Here is a 13,275-nt window from a genome sequence, read left to right as displayed (position 1 = left end):
GATCATCACTCTCTCCAGCCGCACGTCTCAACCGAGCCTGGTCAAGGGGGAGGGGCTAGGCCCAATGTGGAGTGACGTCCCCTCTCCGCCAATCAGCGCACGGTCTGTCGCTGCCACAGGCTTGCCCCGTGTGAGGCTTGCTGCGCATGGTCCGAATTTGAATCCACATCGTTCCGGTGCCCAAACTGCACTAACAATAAGTAACAATAATGTGTTTTTTCAACGAATACTAGGGTTTGGGGGGAATGGGGAATATAGATGAAAATGTTCAGTGATTGCAGAATGGGTACTGTTATAATGTCAGCCTTATACCGAGGATTAAACATAGATATGCAATATCTATGTTTTCCCACCAGGGGGAGGTATCGGTTAAGAGATATTATTTGGAGGACTACAGAGGTGTAGGCGTGACGTAATCCGTATCCGGTCCCTGAGTTCTTCCCTCGGAGAGTCACGTCACGTCACGTGCCCTCAGAGGAGTTCTGGAAGAGAAAGCAACGTGTCTTCACTCCGTGATACTTCCGTGTTGTTCAGGTCAGTAAACTCTGTGGAAATACAGAAACACTACATCTTAACAGCTGAACGTTATGTGGCGTGAATGTGAATGTATGTCATGAGTATTGATAACTGGTGAGTCTTTTATATCGAGTGTAAAAAGTACGAGCGGCGCAGAGCGGCGTGTTTAGAAAATGGCGACTGTCACGCGATCAACTGAAGACGCTGTTATCATTTTGTATATTGAAATATGTTTGTTCAATGCTGGGGCCCTGAACACTTGACACTTATTTTGAATAGGGTTATTTTGTTATCCGTGGATTTGGTTGTAAGGGTTATTTTGGCCGCGTGGGGCAGGGAGTGGCGGTGGAGTTTGGAGTGGGGGGTGTTAATATAAGCCCCTCGGTGGTAGATCCAGCCGTGGCTCCGTGGTTGTTAGAGTGGCCTGAGGTGGATTGGAGGATGATGGAAGTGAAGAGGTCAGGGGAGAGGGTGGAGGTGGTTAGTGCTTGTGAGGGATTGATGCGTGAATCGCATGGGGACTTTACAGCTGTATATACAGATGGTTCAAAGGATCCGGAGACCGGGGTGACAGGGTTTGGAGTGGTGGTCCCAGGGAGGGGAGTGGCGGTAAGCCGGAGGACACGGTGGATATGGTGGCTGTGCTGGTGGCGCTGAGGTGGGTGGAGCAGGCTCGGGTGGGGAGGGTGGTGATATGTAGTGATGCAGCGTCGGTGTTGGCTAGCCTGAGGTCTTTTCGATCCAGTAGCCGGCAGGATCTGCTGTATGAGGTTTTGATGAGTGTGACTAGGTGTGTGAGCCGAGGGAAAGAGGTGAGATAAAAAAAAAATGATTTTTATTTTATTAAAGGGGAACTATTTTACAATTTCTTTCACTATTTGGGCACTTTTACACAATTCCTGTGAGTCTATGGAACACCTCTGTAATATATATATTTTTTTTTATTCATTGTTTTGTATTTCTAATCAAGTCCTCAAAAACAGCATTTTTCTACCTCAAGATCTCGAGCTGTTTTGAGCCTGGGCTCCTAAACCTCTCTCTGACATCACAAATCATCACATTTTCAGATTACTCAGTTCAGTGAGGGTGAATATTGTGAGAGGAGAATTGGAAGAATGCGCCAATATGAGAATTTTGAGACATAGATCATATTAATATAAGTTCTAGGGCTGGGCGATATGACGATATTATATAAATATCGGGTACAGTTCATTAACGATACACTTTTTTAACGTATCGTGGATATCGTGATGTTTTGCCCAAGAGGATTGTGTCGCGTCAATCTGGTCTACCCCGTTCAAACTTTTGAACAACGCCGCTCCCACACACTACACACACACTACTGCATCAAAGTTAGTACTTATGATTAACAAAGGCATTCGTTTTGTGGCATCAACATTATATAGTTACACGTTATATAGTTACACATCAGCGTATTTACTCAAACATAGCAACGTCCGATGACGACATAGATAGCAAGCGTTACTGTTCATATCTCAGCCCGTGCCGAGTTGTGCGTGCCCATTCTGCGGTCTGTTTATAAAGTTTTCAATCAGACAGATGTATGGAAAGGCTTTTATTATAACATTTGTTGCAGTAAAATCATTATGCCTCGTTGTCATGCTGCGGTGCGCTAGTAATCACTCGTCGGCTGCGGTGAGCTGTTGTTGTCGTTGAGCTGAGCTCTCGTTAAAATCAATGGAGGGCATTCAGGAATGTAAAAAAAGAATAGCGCTGCTTGCCGATTGGTGCTAAGAACAGCAGGGCGGGTACAAGTGGTGTGACGTAATTGGCAGACTCGACTGTCAATCAAAATTATTCTGTTGCCGGCTGAATGATTGAATTAATGAACGTTATTAACGATTGCAGAATGGGTACAATACAGTACAGCTCAATACAACAACAGTGGACTGGAGGATGAAGACCAGAAAAAGACTTTCGGCTTTTTTACATAAGGGTCCTCCATTTTCAATTCATCAAAACATTTAGAGACATACAAATATACAGTAGTTTCATAAAAATGCTAAAATCCTATTGATTGATTGATTTAAAACTTTATTAACATATTGCAGAATGGGTACAGTACGGCTCAATACATACAATTGTTAAGGGGATGCAGACCAGAGAAAGACTTTCGTCTTGTTTACATCAGGGTCCCCCATTTTCAATTCATCATATTTCATATCTAAATCATATAATATCTCATTGCTAAATATATGCAATATATAATCTAATAATCCAATAATCTAAATCTAATATATAATATAAAAATGCTAAATGCATGGGTATTTTATTTTGTCTTTAATGTTAGCTTGCAAACTCAAATACTGTCTTGGTAAGCCTCATAATGAATTGTTTGGGGGAAAAAAGAAAAACATCGTGATGCGTATCGTGTATCGCCGAAAGGTCAGAAAATATCGTGATATCATATTTAGGCCATATCGCCCAGCCCTAATAAGTTCACATAGCTAGGAAACAATGCTAAACACTCAAAAAGGCCATTTATAAGATAGTTCCCCTTTTAATTTTTCTTTTTTTGCAAAATCAACTCTGCCTCTCTTTGTTAACTACAACCAGCAATGCTGTTTGTTATTTAAGATGAGGTCGGACTCGGCACTGACAGATTTGTGTTCATTGTGCTGCTTTTATAAAGCCTCAAATGACTGCTTACAATATTTCAGGAAGCAAAGTCTTTAGTTTGTCTAATATTTAAAAAGGTTTAAACTTTACAGCACTGACAAAGTTGAACAAAGTGCTGTACAACCCCCCCCCCCCAAAATAAAAACGATAATACAAAAACAAAATGTATTATTTTTTTAGTTTCGAAGCTTCGAATTCAAATCGAATCTCTGCCCCAAAGCTTCGAATTCCAAAAAAAAAGCGAAGGTCAGCCCTAGTATCGGAACATCTCTAGTCAAGACCATAGATATATATATATCTATGGTTGAGACGACAGACTATTCTGGCACATTGAGCCTCGCTAACCCATACGCTACACTGCCCCAGGTCGCTGAGAGACCACAAGCATTCCGTGAAGACCCGCCCTACTCTGCCTCTGATTCACACACTGGGTGGGGGAATGTGATTAGACCAAAGCAGAGTAGACAGTAGGGCTGTCTTAAATGCTTCGAAGCTTCGAAGCTTCGTTCACTGGCACAAGCTTCGAACATTTAAAAAAAAATCGAAGTTTAAAAAAAAAAGAAAAACAATTAACTTTGATTTTTTTTTATGTTCGAAGCTTGTGCCATCGAAATAACGTGTATCCATTCACTGCTGTACTGCTATGGTAGCTAGCCTAGCCGCAATGCTATGGCCGATCCCATTCACGTTAGCATGTAAGCTAACAACAACAGGTTTAGTCTCTCGCTTTTCGCTTCATTTTTTATTTTTATTTTGTAGACTGACATAATTCTGTAGTTTAGTCTACACAGGCCATATTTCAAATAATCAAAATCTTACTTCATTCATCTTAAACATTCTTGATTTGGGGGATTGGTAGTTCCCATGAAATCTGAAGTTGTTCAAACGACAACAGCGATCCACCTTGAATTAAAAGGGGCTACTTAATTAATTAATCCAATCCACTTTATTTATAGAGCACATTTAAAAACAACAAAGTTTACCAAAGTGCTGTACAAGTCCCACAACATAAGATTAAAAAAAAATAAAAAAAAAATAATGAATTAACACATTTTTAATAAAAATTTTTTTAATCGAAGCTTCGAATTAAAATCGAAGCTCGGCCCCGAAGCTTCGATTGCCAAAAAAAGCTTCGAAGGTCAGCCCTAGTAGACAGACACACAGACAGTGGAGCAGACAGACGCTGCTTGCAGTTGAGATAGCGGAGAATTTTGACCTGTTGGCGCTGTCTCGCAGATAATACAGATAATATTACATATGAAAAGTATAATTTGCTCGGAGTCCAGAGACAGTTGTGGTTCGGTCCGGATCTGGACCGGAGTCCGGACTTTGAGAAGGCCTGTGTTAGACCCAGGGATCCCCCCCGAAACCCGGTTCTAAACGGGAACCGGTACTAAATTAGAAAAAACTGAGTATTGATAATAGGGGTGCAACTAACGATTATTTTGGTAGTCGACTAGTCTGTCGATTATTTCTGTCACACCCTCCATCTCTGCTTCCTGTGGGCGCGGCTCCTGTTCCGGCTCCAGTGCATGTTTTACCTCATGTTAGGGCTGAACGATTAATCGATTTTTAATCGAAATCGTGATTTTAAATGATGCAATAAAAAATCTCCAAGCCTGCAATTAAAAAAAAAATATTTTAATTTTTTATTTTATTTAACCAGGAAGTCCCATTGAGATACAATATCTCCTTTGCAAGGGAGACCTGGCCAAGATGACAGCAATAGCATTTGCAATACATCACACAAGAACATAATAAATGTGCATGTATACAATACATCACATGTAAACGCAAAGCAGAATAGTCTACATCAGTGGTTCCCAAAGTCGGGGTCGCGACCCAAAGGTGGGCCGCGAGCAGCCACGGGTGGGCCGCGAGATGATAAAAAAAAAAAAAAAAAATTATTTTTTTATTATAATTTTTTTGTCAGGCCACTGAACTTAGAAGCAGGCCAGGACAGTGTTTCTAGTTGTATTCTAAAATTCTATTCTATTGTATTCTAAAATGTGACTATATGGTTTTATATTAACTTAATAAATAAACAAAAACGAAAAATCTACTTATTTCAACGAACATTTCAAACTAAATAACAGATTATGCACATAAAACGCTGAAAACAACCGAAGCAACAATAGTATTTTAATGAGGCTATTATTATTATCATTATTATTTTGCAACAAGTTAGCCCTCTCATAAATAGCACATATAAATGAATAACTAACTTGAACTAACTTAATAGGATTGAAGTGATATTTGGCTTAAAAAATCGGTCGCCTGGCAAAAAAAAAAAAAAAAGGCCCGACGATGTGCATTGGGCCGCGGCTCTAGAGCCATATGAAATCCGCGTTCACGGAATCGCGGACGGAATCGCGGAATTGACCAATAAAAATGGAATCAACTGCAAAACGTGGAATATTGCAGAATTTGGCCTAATCTGGACTGAAATTCCGTTTTTGGGTGGAACGCTTGGTGCACACGCGACCGGGGAGGCGGACGCTAGAGCGGGTTACACACAACACAGGCAGTCTCCCAAGCGTCTCGCTGCTTCGGTGTTTACATCGTCAAGAAGCTAATAAATTCCCCAATAAGCCCTCAATTCAGAGCAGAGCAGTATCCTAATGACTTTTATGCCTCCGGCGATAAGGTGTTTTGCTAATTCTGTCAACGTTCCGTGGACTGGAGCCACAAAAACACTTGCGACACTATTGTGATTAAATGGCTATAACGTTAGGACATGATCGCTTCTTGCTAAATCTAGTGCACCCATCCATTTGTTTAATGCAAACGAGTCATTATACACTGCCCTTTATAATCGAAATAAACTTAAATAGCTATGAAACGTTTTACAGTACATAGGACTATAGATGGAAATGATAGCTTCTTGCTAAATCTGGTGCAATCCATTTGTTTAATGCAAACGATTGTCATTATACACTGTCCTTTATAAACGAAATAAACTAAACTAAAGGTGCCTAAATTATGCATTACTATATTTCATCACAATAAAATAGATATAGATATAGCTAGGCTACTGACATTGTGATAATGTCAGTAGTAGCTAGCTGTATCTATTGTTTACACTTGAAATGTGTATTTTTATTTTGTCACAATATTATTTGAAAAGTATTGTGTAAAATGTAACTGTATTTCTGAGTTGCAGCACTTAAAAACATTAAATGGACTGTTATGTCATATTCAATTGTAGACATTTATTCATTCCCACTTATTAGACACTATTTCTGATGGTAAAATGAGCATAAAAAGCAAAATACAGAATTCTGAAATATTAAAACGGAAAAAACGGAATTTGGGAAAAAATAAAATGGAATTTGGAAAATAATAAAACGGATTTCATATGGCTCTACGGCTCTCTGACGCCTTATTTTCTGGGCCCTGGCCTGAAAAGTTTGGGAACCCCTGGTCTACATGATAGTAAAAGTGTATAATACAGGGTAATACAGTAATTTTGCAGTTGGGACCCGACTACAGAAAGCAGCAACATTCTTCTTGTAGGAAATTATGTAATACAGATTTAAATTCACCAAGAGAGACCGGGGTGTCTAAGTGGATAATGGTCCTGTATAGAGCTGCCGCGGTATTGATATTTTCCTTACCGCACGAATTTGCGAAATATTTCCTACCGCCGCGGTAATTACCGCACATTTGAATGCATTTTTTTTTTTTTTTAGTAGTCTACTCTTATAGCCTGCCTCTAGTAGAGCCATATGAAATCCGTTTTATTATTTTACAAATTCCATTTTATTTTTTCCCAAATTCCGTTTTTTCCGTTTTAATATTTCAGAATTCTGTATTTTGCTTTTTATGCTCATTTTACCATCAGAAATAGTGTCTAATAAGTGGGAATGAATAAATGTCTACAATTGAATATGACATAACAGTCCATTTAATGTTTTTAAGTGCTGCAACTCAGAAATACAGTTACATTTTACACAATACTTTTCAAATAATATTGTGACAAAATAAAAATACACATTTCAAGTGTAAACAATAGATACAGCTAGCTACTACTGACATTATCACAATGTCAGTAGCCTAGCTATATCTATTTTATTGTGATGAAATATAGTAATGCATAATTTAGGCACCTTTAGTTTAGTTTATTTCGTTTATAAAGGACAGTGTATAATGACAATCGTTTGCATTAAACAAATGGATTGCACCAGATTTAGCAAGAAGCTATCATTTCCATCTATAGTCCTATGTACTGTAAAACGTTTCATAGCTATTTAAGTTTATTTCGATTATAAAGGGCAGTGTATAATGACTCGTTTGCATTAAACAAATGGATGGGTGCACTAGATTTAGCAAGAAGCGATCATGTCCTAACGTTATAGCTATTTAATTACAATAGTGTCGCAAGTGTTTTTGTGGCTCCAGTCCACGGAACGTTGACAGAATTAGCAAAACACCTTATCGCCGGAGGCATAAAAGTCATTAGGATACTGCTCTGCTCTGAATTGAGGGCTTATTGGGGAATTTATTAGCTTCTTGACGATGTAAACACCGAAGCAGCGAGACGCTTGGGAGACTGCCTGTGTTGTGTGTAACCCGCTCTAGCGTCCGCCTCCCCGGTCGCGTGTGCACCAAGCGTTCCACCCAAAAACGGAATTTCAGTCCAGATTAGGCCAAATTCTGCAATATTCCACGTTTTGCAGTTGATTCCATTTTTATTGGTCAATTCCGCGATTCCGTCCGCGATTCCGTGAACGCGGATTTCATATGGCTCTAGTCTAATGGTGCTTTTCCACTGCATAGTACCTACTCGACTCGACCCGCTTTAGGCACCTGGTACTTTGTTCCTTTTCCACTGCAGCCAGGTACTACTACTCCGTTTGTCTCCGTGTGGGGAATGGGGATGCAGGCGGGGCCGCCGCCGCTCGCTTGTGTACACTGAAAGCTCCGTGGGCATAGATGTCCGAGGGCTTGCAGCAAGCCAGAGTTTAACACAGTTTCAATCAATCAATAACAACATTAACCAGACTCTCGTTGCGTCTATTCTGCCAACGCTAACGTTACCTCTCATTGTGTATTCTACCAAGCAAACCCGGGTTTAACGTTACCTCTCTCGTGTATATCGGCTGACTGTAGTAATAACAACAACAAACTTAACACATCAGCGATCTTGTTGTGACACAAAACTCTCCGCTCGGTGGTAAATTGGGTTGATGTCGGTTTTGTTTCATCAATAAATAAGGCAGAATACACAGTGAATCCATTCTTTTTTGTTTATTGCACTTGGTTCTGTCGCAAACAAATCCTGAATGAAATGCATCCTTAGCGAGGCCGTAAAGATGGCTGCGCGGCGTTCTGTTTTCGTTCAGAGGCTACAAAGTGTGACGCGTCGAGTAGGGGGTATCTGCAGAGCCGCAGAGCCAGGCTGGACCAATAGGGTCGCTTGGAACCGAGTAGGGTATATCTGCAGAGCCGCAAGCCAACTTTATTATTATGATAAAAAACAGCGGTGACGCGGTATTCAGCCTAACTCTGCGGTGAGCGTGATGCAACAGCGATACCGCGGTAATGCGGTTATCGCGGCAGCTCTAGTCCTGTAGCCCATTCCATGCCCAAGGTGCGAAGCTTGAGAAAGCTGTTCCTAGCTAACCCTGCTCAAGACAGAAAACATCTGAGCTGAGTAAGGAAATGGTGGGGGGGAGCGGGGCTCGGGGGGGGGGGGCATCTCTCTCTCTCTACTGGTTCAATTAATGTAGAAAAGTAGAAAAACTTTGCACTATAAAAACGAACTGGATAGTTGATGATAATAAACATTTAACTTCATTAGCTGAAGTATTATAAAATAATTTAAACCATTCTCCTTTTCTGTGTGTGTGCACGCGTCTCATATCTGGTCTGACATCAGAGGATAGAGCCATATGAAATCCGCGTTCACGGAATCGCGGACGGAATCGCGGAATTAACCAATAAAAATGGAATCAACTGCAAAACGTGGAATATTGCAGAATTTGGCCTAATCTGGACTGAAATTTGGTTTTTGGGTGGAACGTTTGGTGCACACGCGACCGGGGAGGCGGGGACTCTACAGCGTGTTACACACAACACAGCCGCGGTGCTCAAGCGTCTGGCTGCTTCAGTGTTAACATCGTCAAGAAGCTAAACAATTCCACAATAAGCCCTCAATTCAGAGCAGAACAGTATCCTAATGACTTTTATGCCTCCAGTGATAAGGTGTTTTGCTAATTCTGTCAACGTTCCGTGGACTGGACCCGCAAAAACACTTGCGACACTATTGTGATTAAATAGCTATAACGTTAGGACGTTTAGCTTCTAGCTAAATCTAGTGCACCCATCAATTTGTTTAATGCAAACGATTGTCATTATACACTGCCCTTTATAAACGAAATACACTTAAATAGCTATGTAACGTTATAGGACTATCTATGGAAATGATAGCTTCTAGAAGTTCTAGCTAAATCTGGTGCAACCATTTGTTTAATGCAAATGATTGTCATTATACACTGCCCTTTATAATCTAAATAAACTTAAATAGCTATGAAACGTTACAGTACATAGGACTATAGATGGAAATGATAGCTTCTTGCTAAATCTAGTGCACCCATCCATTTGTTTAATGCAAACGATTGCCATTATACACTGTCCTTTATAAACGAAATAAACTAAACTAAAGGTGCCTAAATTATGCATTACTATATTTCATCACAATATAATAGATATAGCTAGGTTACTGACATTGTCATTGTGATAATGTCAGTAGTAGCTAGCTGTATCTATTGTTTACACTTGAAATATGTATTTTTATTTTGTCACAATATTAATTGAAAATATTGTGTAAAATTGAACTGTATTTCTGAGTTGCAGCACTTAAAAACATTAAATGGACTGTTATATCTTATTCAATTGTGGACATTTATTCATTCCCACTTATTAGACACTATTTCTGATGGTAAAATGAGCATAAAAGGCAAAATACAGAATTCTGAAATATTAAAACGGAAAAAATGGAATTTGGGAAAAAATAAAATGGAATTTGGAAAATAATAAAACGGATTTCATATGGCTCTATCAGAGGAGTTTGATAGTATTTACTGAGGATTGCCAGATAATGTCATCTAAACACAAAGAAAATTATAATACAAAATAAATATACATGATCATGCAACATCAAAAAAATTGGTGTAGGAACAGTTTGGGAGAGGGAGGTAAGGGGTTTTAGATTGTGTGTTGTGGAGTTTAGACTTCAGAGAGGGAGAGTAAAGTACAGAAAAAAAGGTACCGTTGGGTACCGTACCAGTATCGATTCCCAGGTAAAAAGAAACATTTTCAGACTGTGTTCCGAACAGACCCACCGCGTAGGCTAGATGCAAGCCGCATTTTACAATAAACCTCTGTGGGGCTGCTTAAAAAAAATTATAATCTCAAATGTAATCGCAATCGCAATATCTGTCAGAAAGTTCGCACTTCCGATTATTTCCCAAAATCGTGCAGCCCTACCTCACATGCTCAAGTCTACACACCTGTGAATGTCACCCTGTTGTCCCTCTGCCTTAATTAACATAACATGATCCCATAGCAAATTAAAATAATGACTCATGAAACATTTGAATTTGGATCTTAAGCTACTTGCTTAATCAAATGTATTTTAATAACAAATACAATAATCAATCATAATGAAAACCAATTAAATAATACAAATTAATGTGCAAGTTTAAATGTAAAGATAATGTGCAAATAATGTTTTAAAAGTAACTCAAAGTAGTAGCCTCTGCCCCACCACCGCAGTTCTGATGGGGCTGTTAACCTGCTCCAGGAGGGTGACGTGGATCCACTCACTAGGCTCCACCATCTCCAACAGCTGTAGGGGAGAGGAGAGGAGGATGAGTCGGATCAGACAGACTTCTAGGCCTTTTGTTTGCTGTGTGTGAGTGAGAGGAGCGTTTGCTGTGTGTGTGTCTTACTCTGATCTCCTGCAGGGGAACACACAATTTACAAATGACAGCATCCATAAAGGAACCTGTGATTGCATTGCTATAGCTCAAACTTATAAACCATCAGATATAAGATAGCTAGCACTAACGTTCCCCGTCTCTGCAGTCTTGCCTGCGCTTTAGCCCAAAAAGTTCATCTTTTTTCAACTGAGAAAAAAAAGCAGCCTAGAGACCATGGTGCTATACAGACAGTGAAAGTTGGCACTAGCTATCTTAACTTACCGGTAGCTAATTAATACTCCAGTAATACGACACTCTGTGCTAATTGACAGAGCTGTAAACACCGGTAGCCTAGCCAAGCTCTAGTGTATGCTCTAAGCTTATGGCTCTTATAATGGCTGGGGGTTTGATGCATGCAGACAAATACAGACCGGTCTCCAATATAAGGTCGCAAAAAATGTGTTTTTTTTTTAAATTTTCGTGACGTGGCATAGAATGAGAAACTCTTGCCAATGCAAATAAAGTGCTGCCTCCCGCTACACTGACTACCGTACATTAACATTTCCCTCTGGTTGGTGTTAGCTTTAGCGCTAGGCGCTAGCTAACGTCAGCTGGGTGACGTTGACTTCCTTAGCAAACGTTAACGTTCGCTATCTATATGGCGTTGGCAGGCGAGGCTGGCGTTGTCCAGTTGACACATTATTTACAGATCATGATGCTATGATAGCGTTAGTAGCTAAAGCTATTGCCTGCATGTTATCAACAAGATAGTAGTCGAGAAGGTACAACACGCAAAATGGTCAGTGCGGACCCCGCAACCTATAGACGGTTCCAACTTCAGTGTGTGAATTACGTAATCCACCACAGTTTCACAATTACTCAACTGCACTCAATATTTAAATACCAATGCTAGTCTAAATAAATGTAGACAGACAATGTACGTATTAAAAAAGTCTGAAAATGAAGGGATTATGTCCATGAGTGTCATCTTTTTAAATTAAGGCCTGCCTCTTATATAAGCCTCTCTAATAAAGGCCTGGTGCTCTTTGCAGCTGAGGTAAATAGAAGACCCGTCCTATATTTGAGGATTTACGATACGTTGGTGGACACAGCCTCAACATATTAACTGAAATGGCGTTCGCTTAGCAAGCATTATCCATGATGAGACTGTTTTACAACATGTAAGCTAACGTAAACATTACAATACTATGGCTAACTAGCTAAAAACGTACCCATGATCCGAGGTAGCTGTCATCAAGGTTCCAGGGTGCACTGCTTGCTCGTGCATCGCGGTCCAGCTGCAGACCCGGAGAAGCCGTATTGCTGCAGTTTTGAATGAAAGTTACCGGGCCTCTGTTTTTCATACGCCCCTCGACGCTAAAATTCCGCGTCAACTAGTTTTTATGATCGACATCGTCGATTATGTCGACTAATCGTTGCAGCCCTAATTGATAAGCTCCAACATTATCGGTTCTGCTATCGGTAGTCTAGGAGCGGATTAGCTACGGAGCTAACTGAGTGTACCATCCATCTGCGACGCAACGGTGGCAGCAACACTGGAAACTCCATGGACTTAATTAAACACTTCATGGAAACGGAGTAACGTTAACGTTATGTCGAGTTCATACTACACTACACGCATGAACTCGACATAGCGTTAACGTTACTCCGATTCCATGAAGTGTTTAATTAGCAGCAATCTTGTTGAAAATGTAACGTTTAGTTAGGTATCCGACGCCTTCGCTCCGTGCATTGCATTGCACCGGAAATGCGAGGACAGGAAGCTGTCATGAAATCGTTGTAGTCATATTGTAGTCTTTTAGTCTTATTAACTAAAAGATTTTAACTAAATAAAAAGCAGCAGCACTATTGCATAACTGAGTCATGTTTGCTATGTATTTCTTCCTTTAGGCAGGGCTGAACAGTGCAAGATATATGTTGCTCGTGCTACAGCAACATCGGTCTGTGCGATGAATGGATTTACTTCAGTAGCACCCGTGCGATGGGCATTCGGTTCATATCGATACTGAAAATCCTGTGGCAAGTCTCATCTCTGCAGAAGCGCAGCTCCAGCCATAATAAGTATGGCTCCGGCAGCTAACAACGTTCGGTTCATATCGATATTCTTATTTTGAAAATCCCGTGGAATCGACTCGTATCCGCTCGGCTCACAGCACAGCAGTAGCGTCTGGAA

Source organism: Notolepis coatsorum, assembly GCF_963971535.1.
Source record: "Notolepis coatsorum genome assembly, chromosome: 2".
Lineage (NCBI taxonomy): Eukaryota > Metazoa > Chordata > Actinopteri > Aulopiformes > Paralepididae > Notolepis > Notolepis coatsorum.
The sequence above is the reverse complement of the archived record's forward strand: the minus strand, read 5'-3'. Positions refer to the sequence as shown.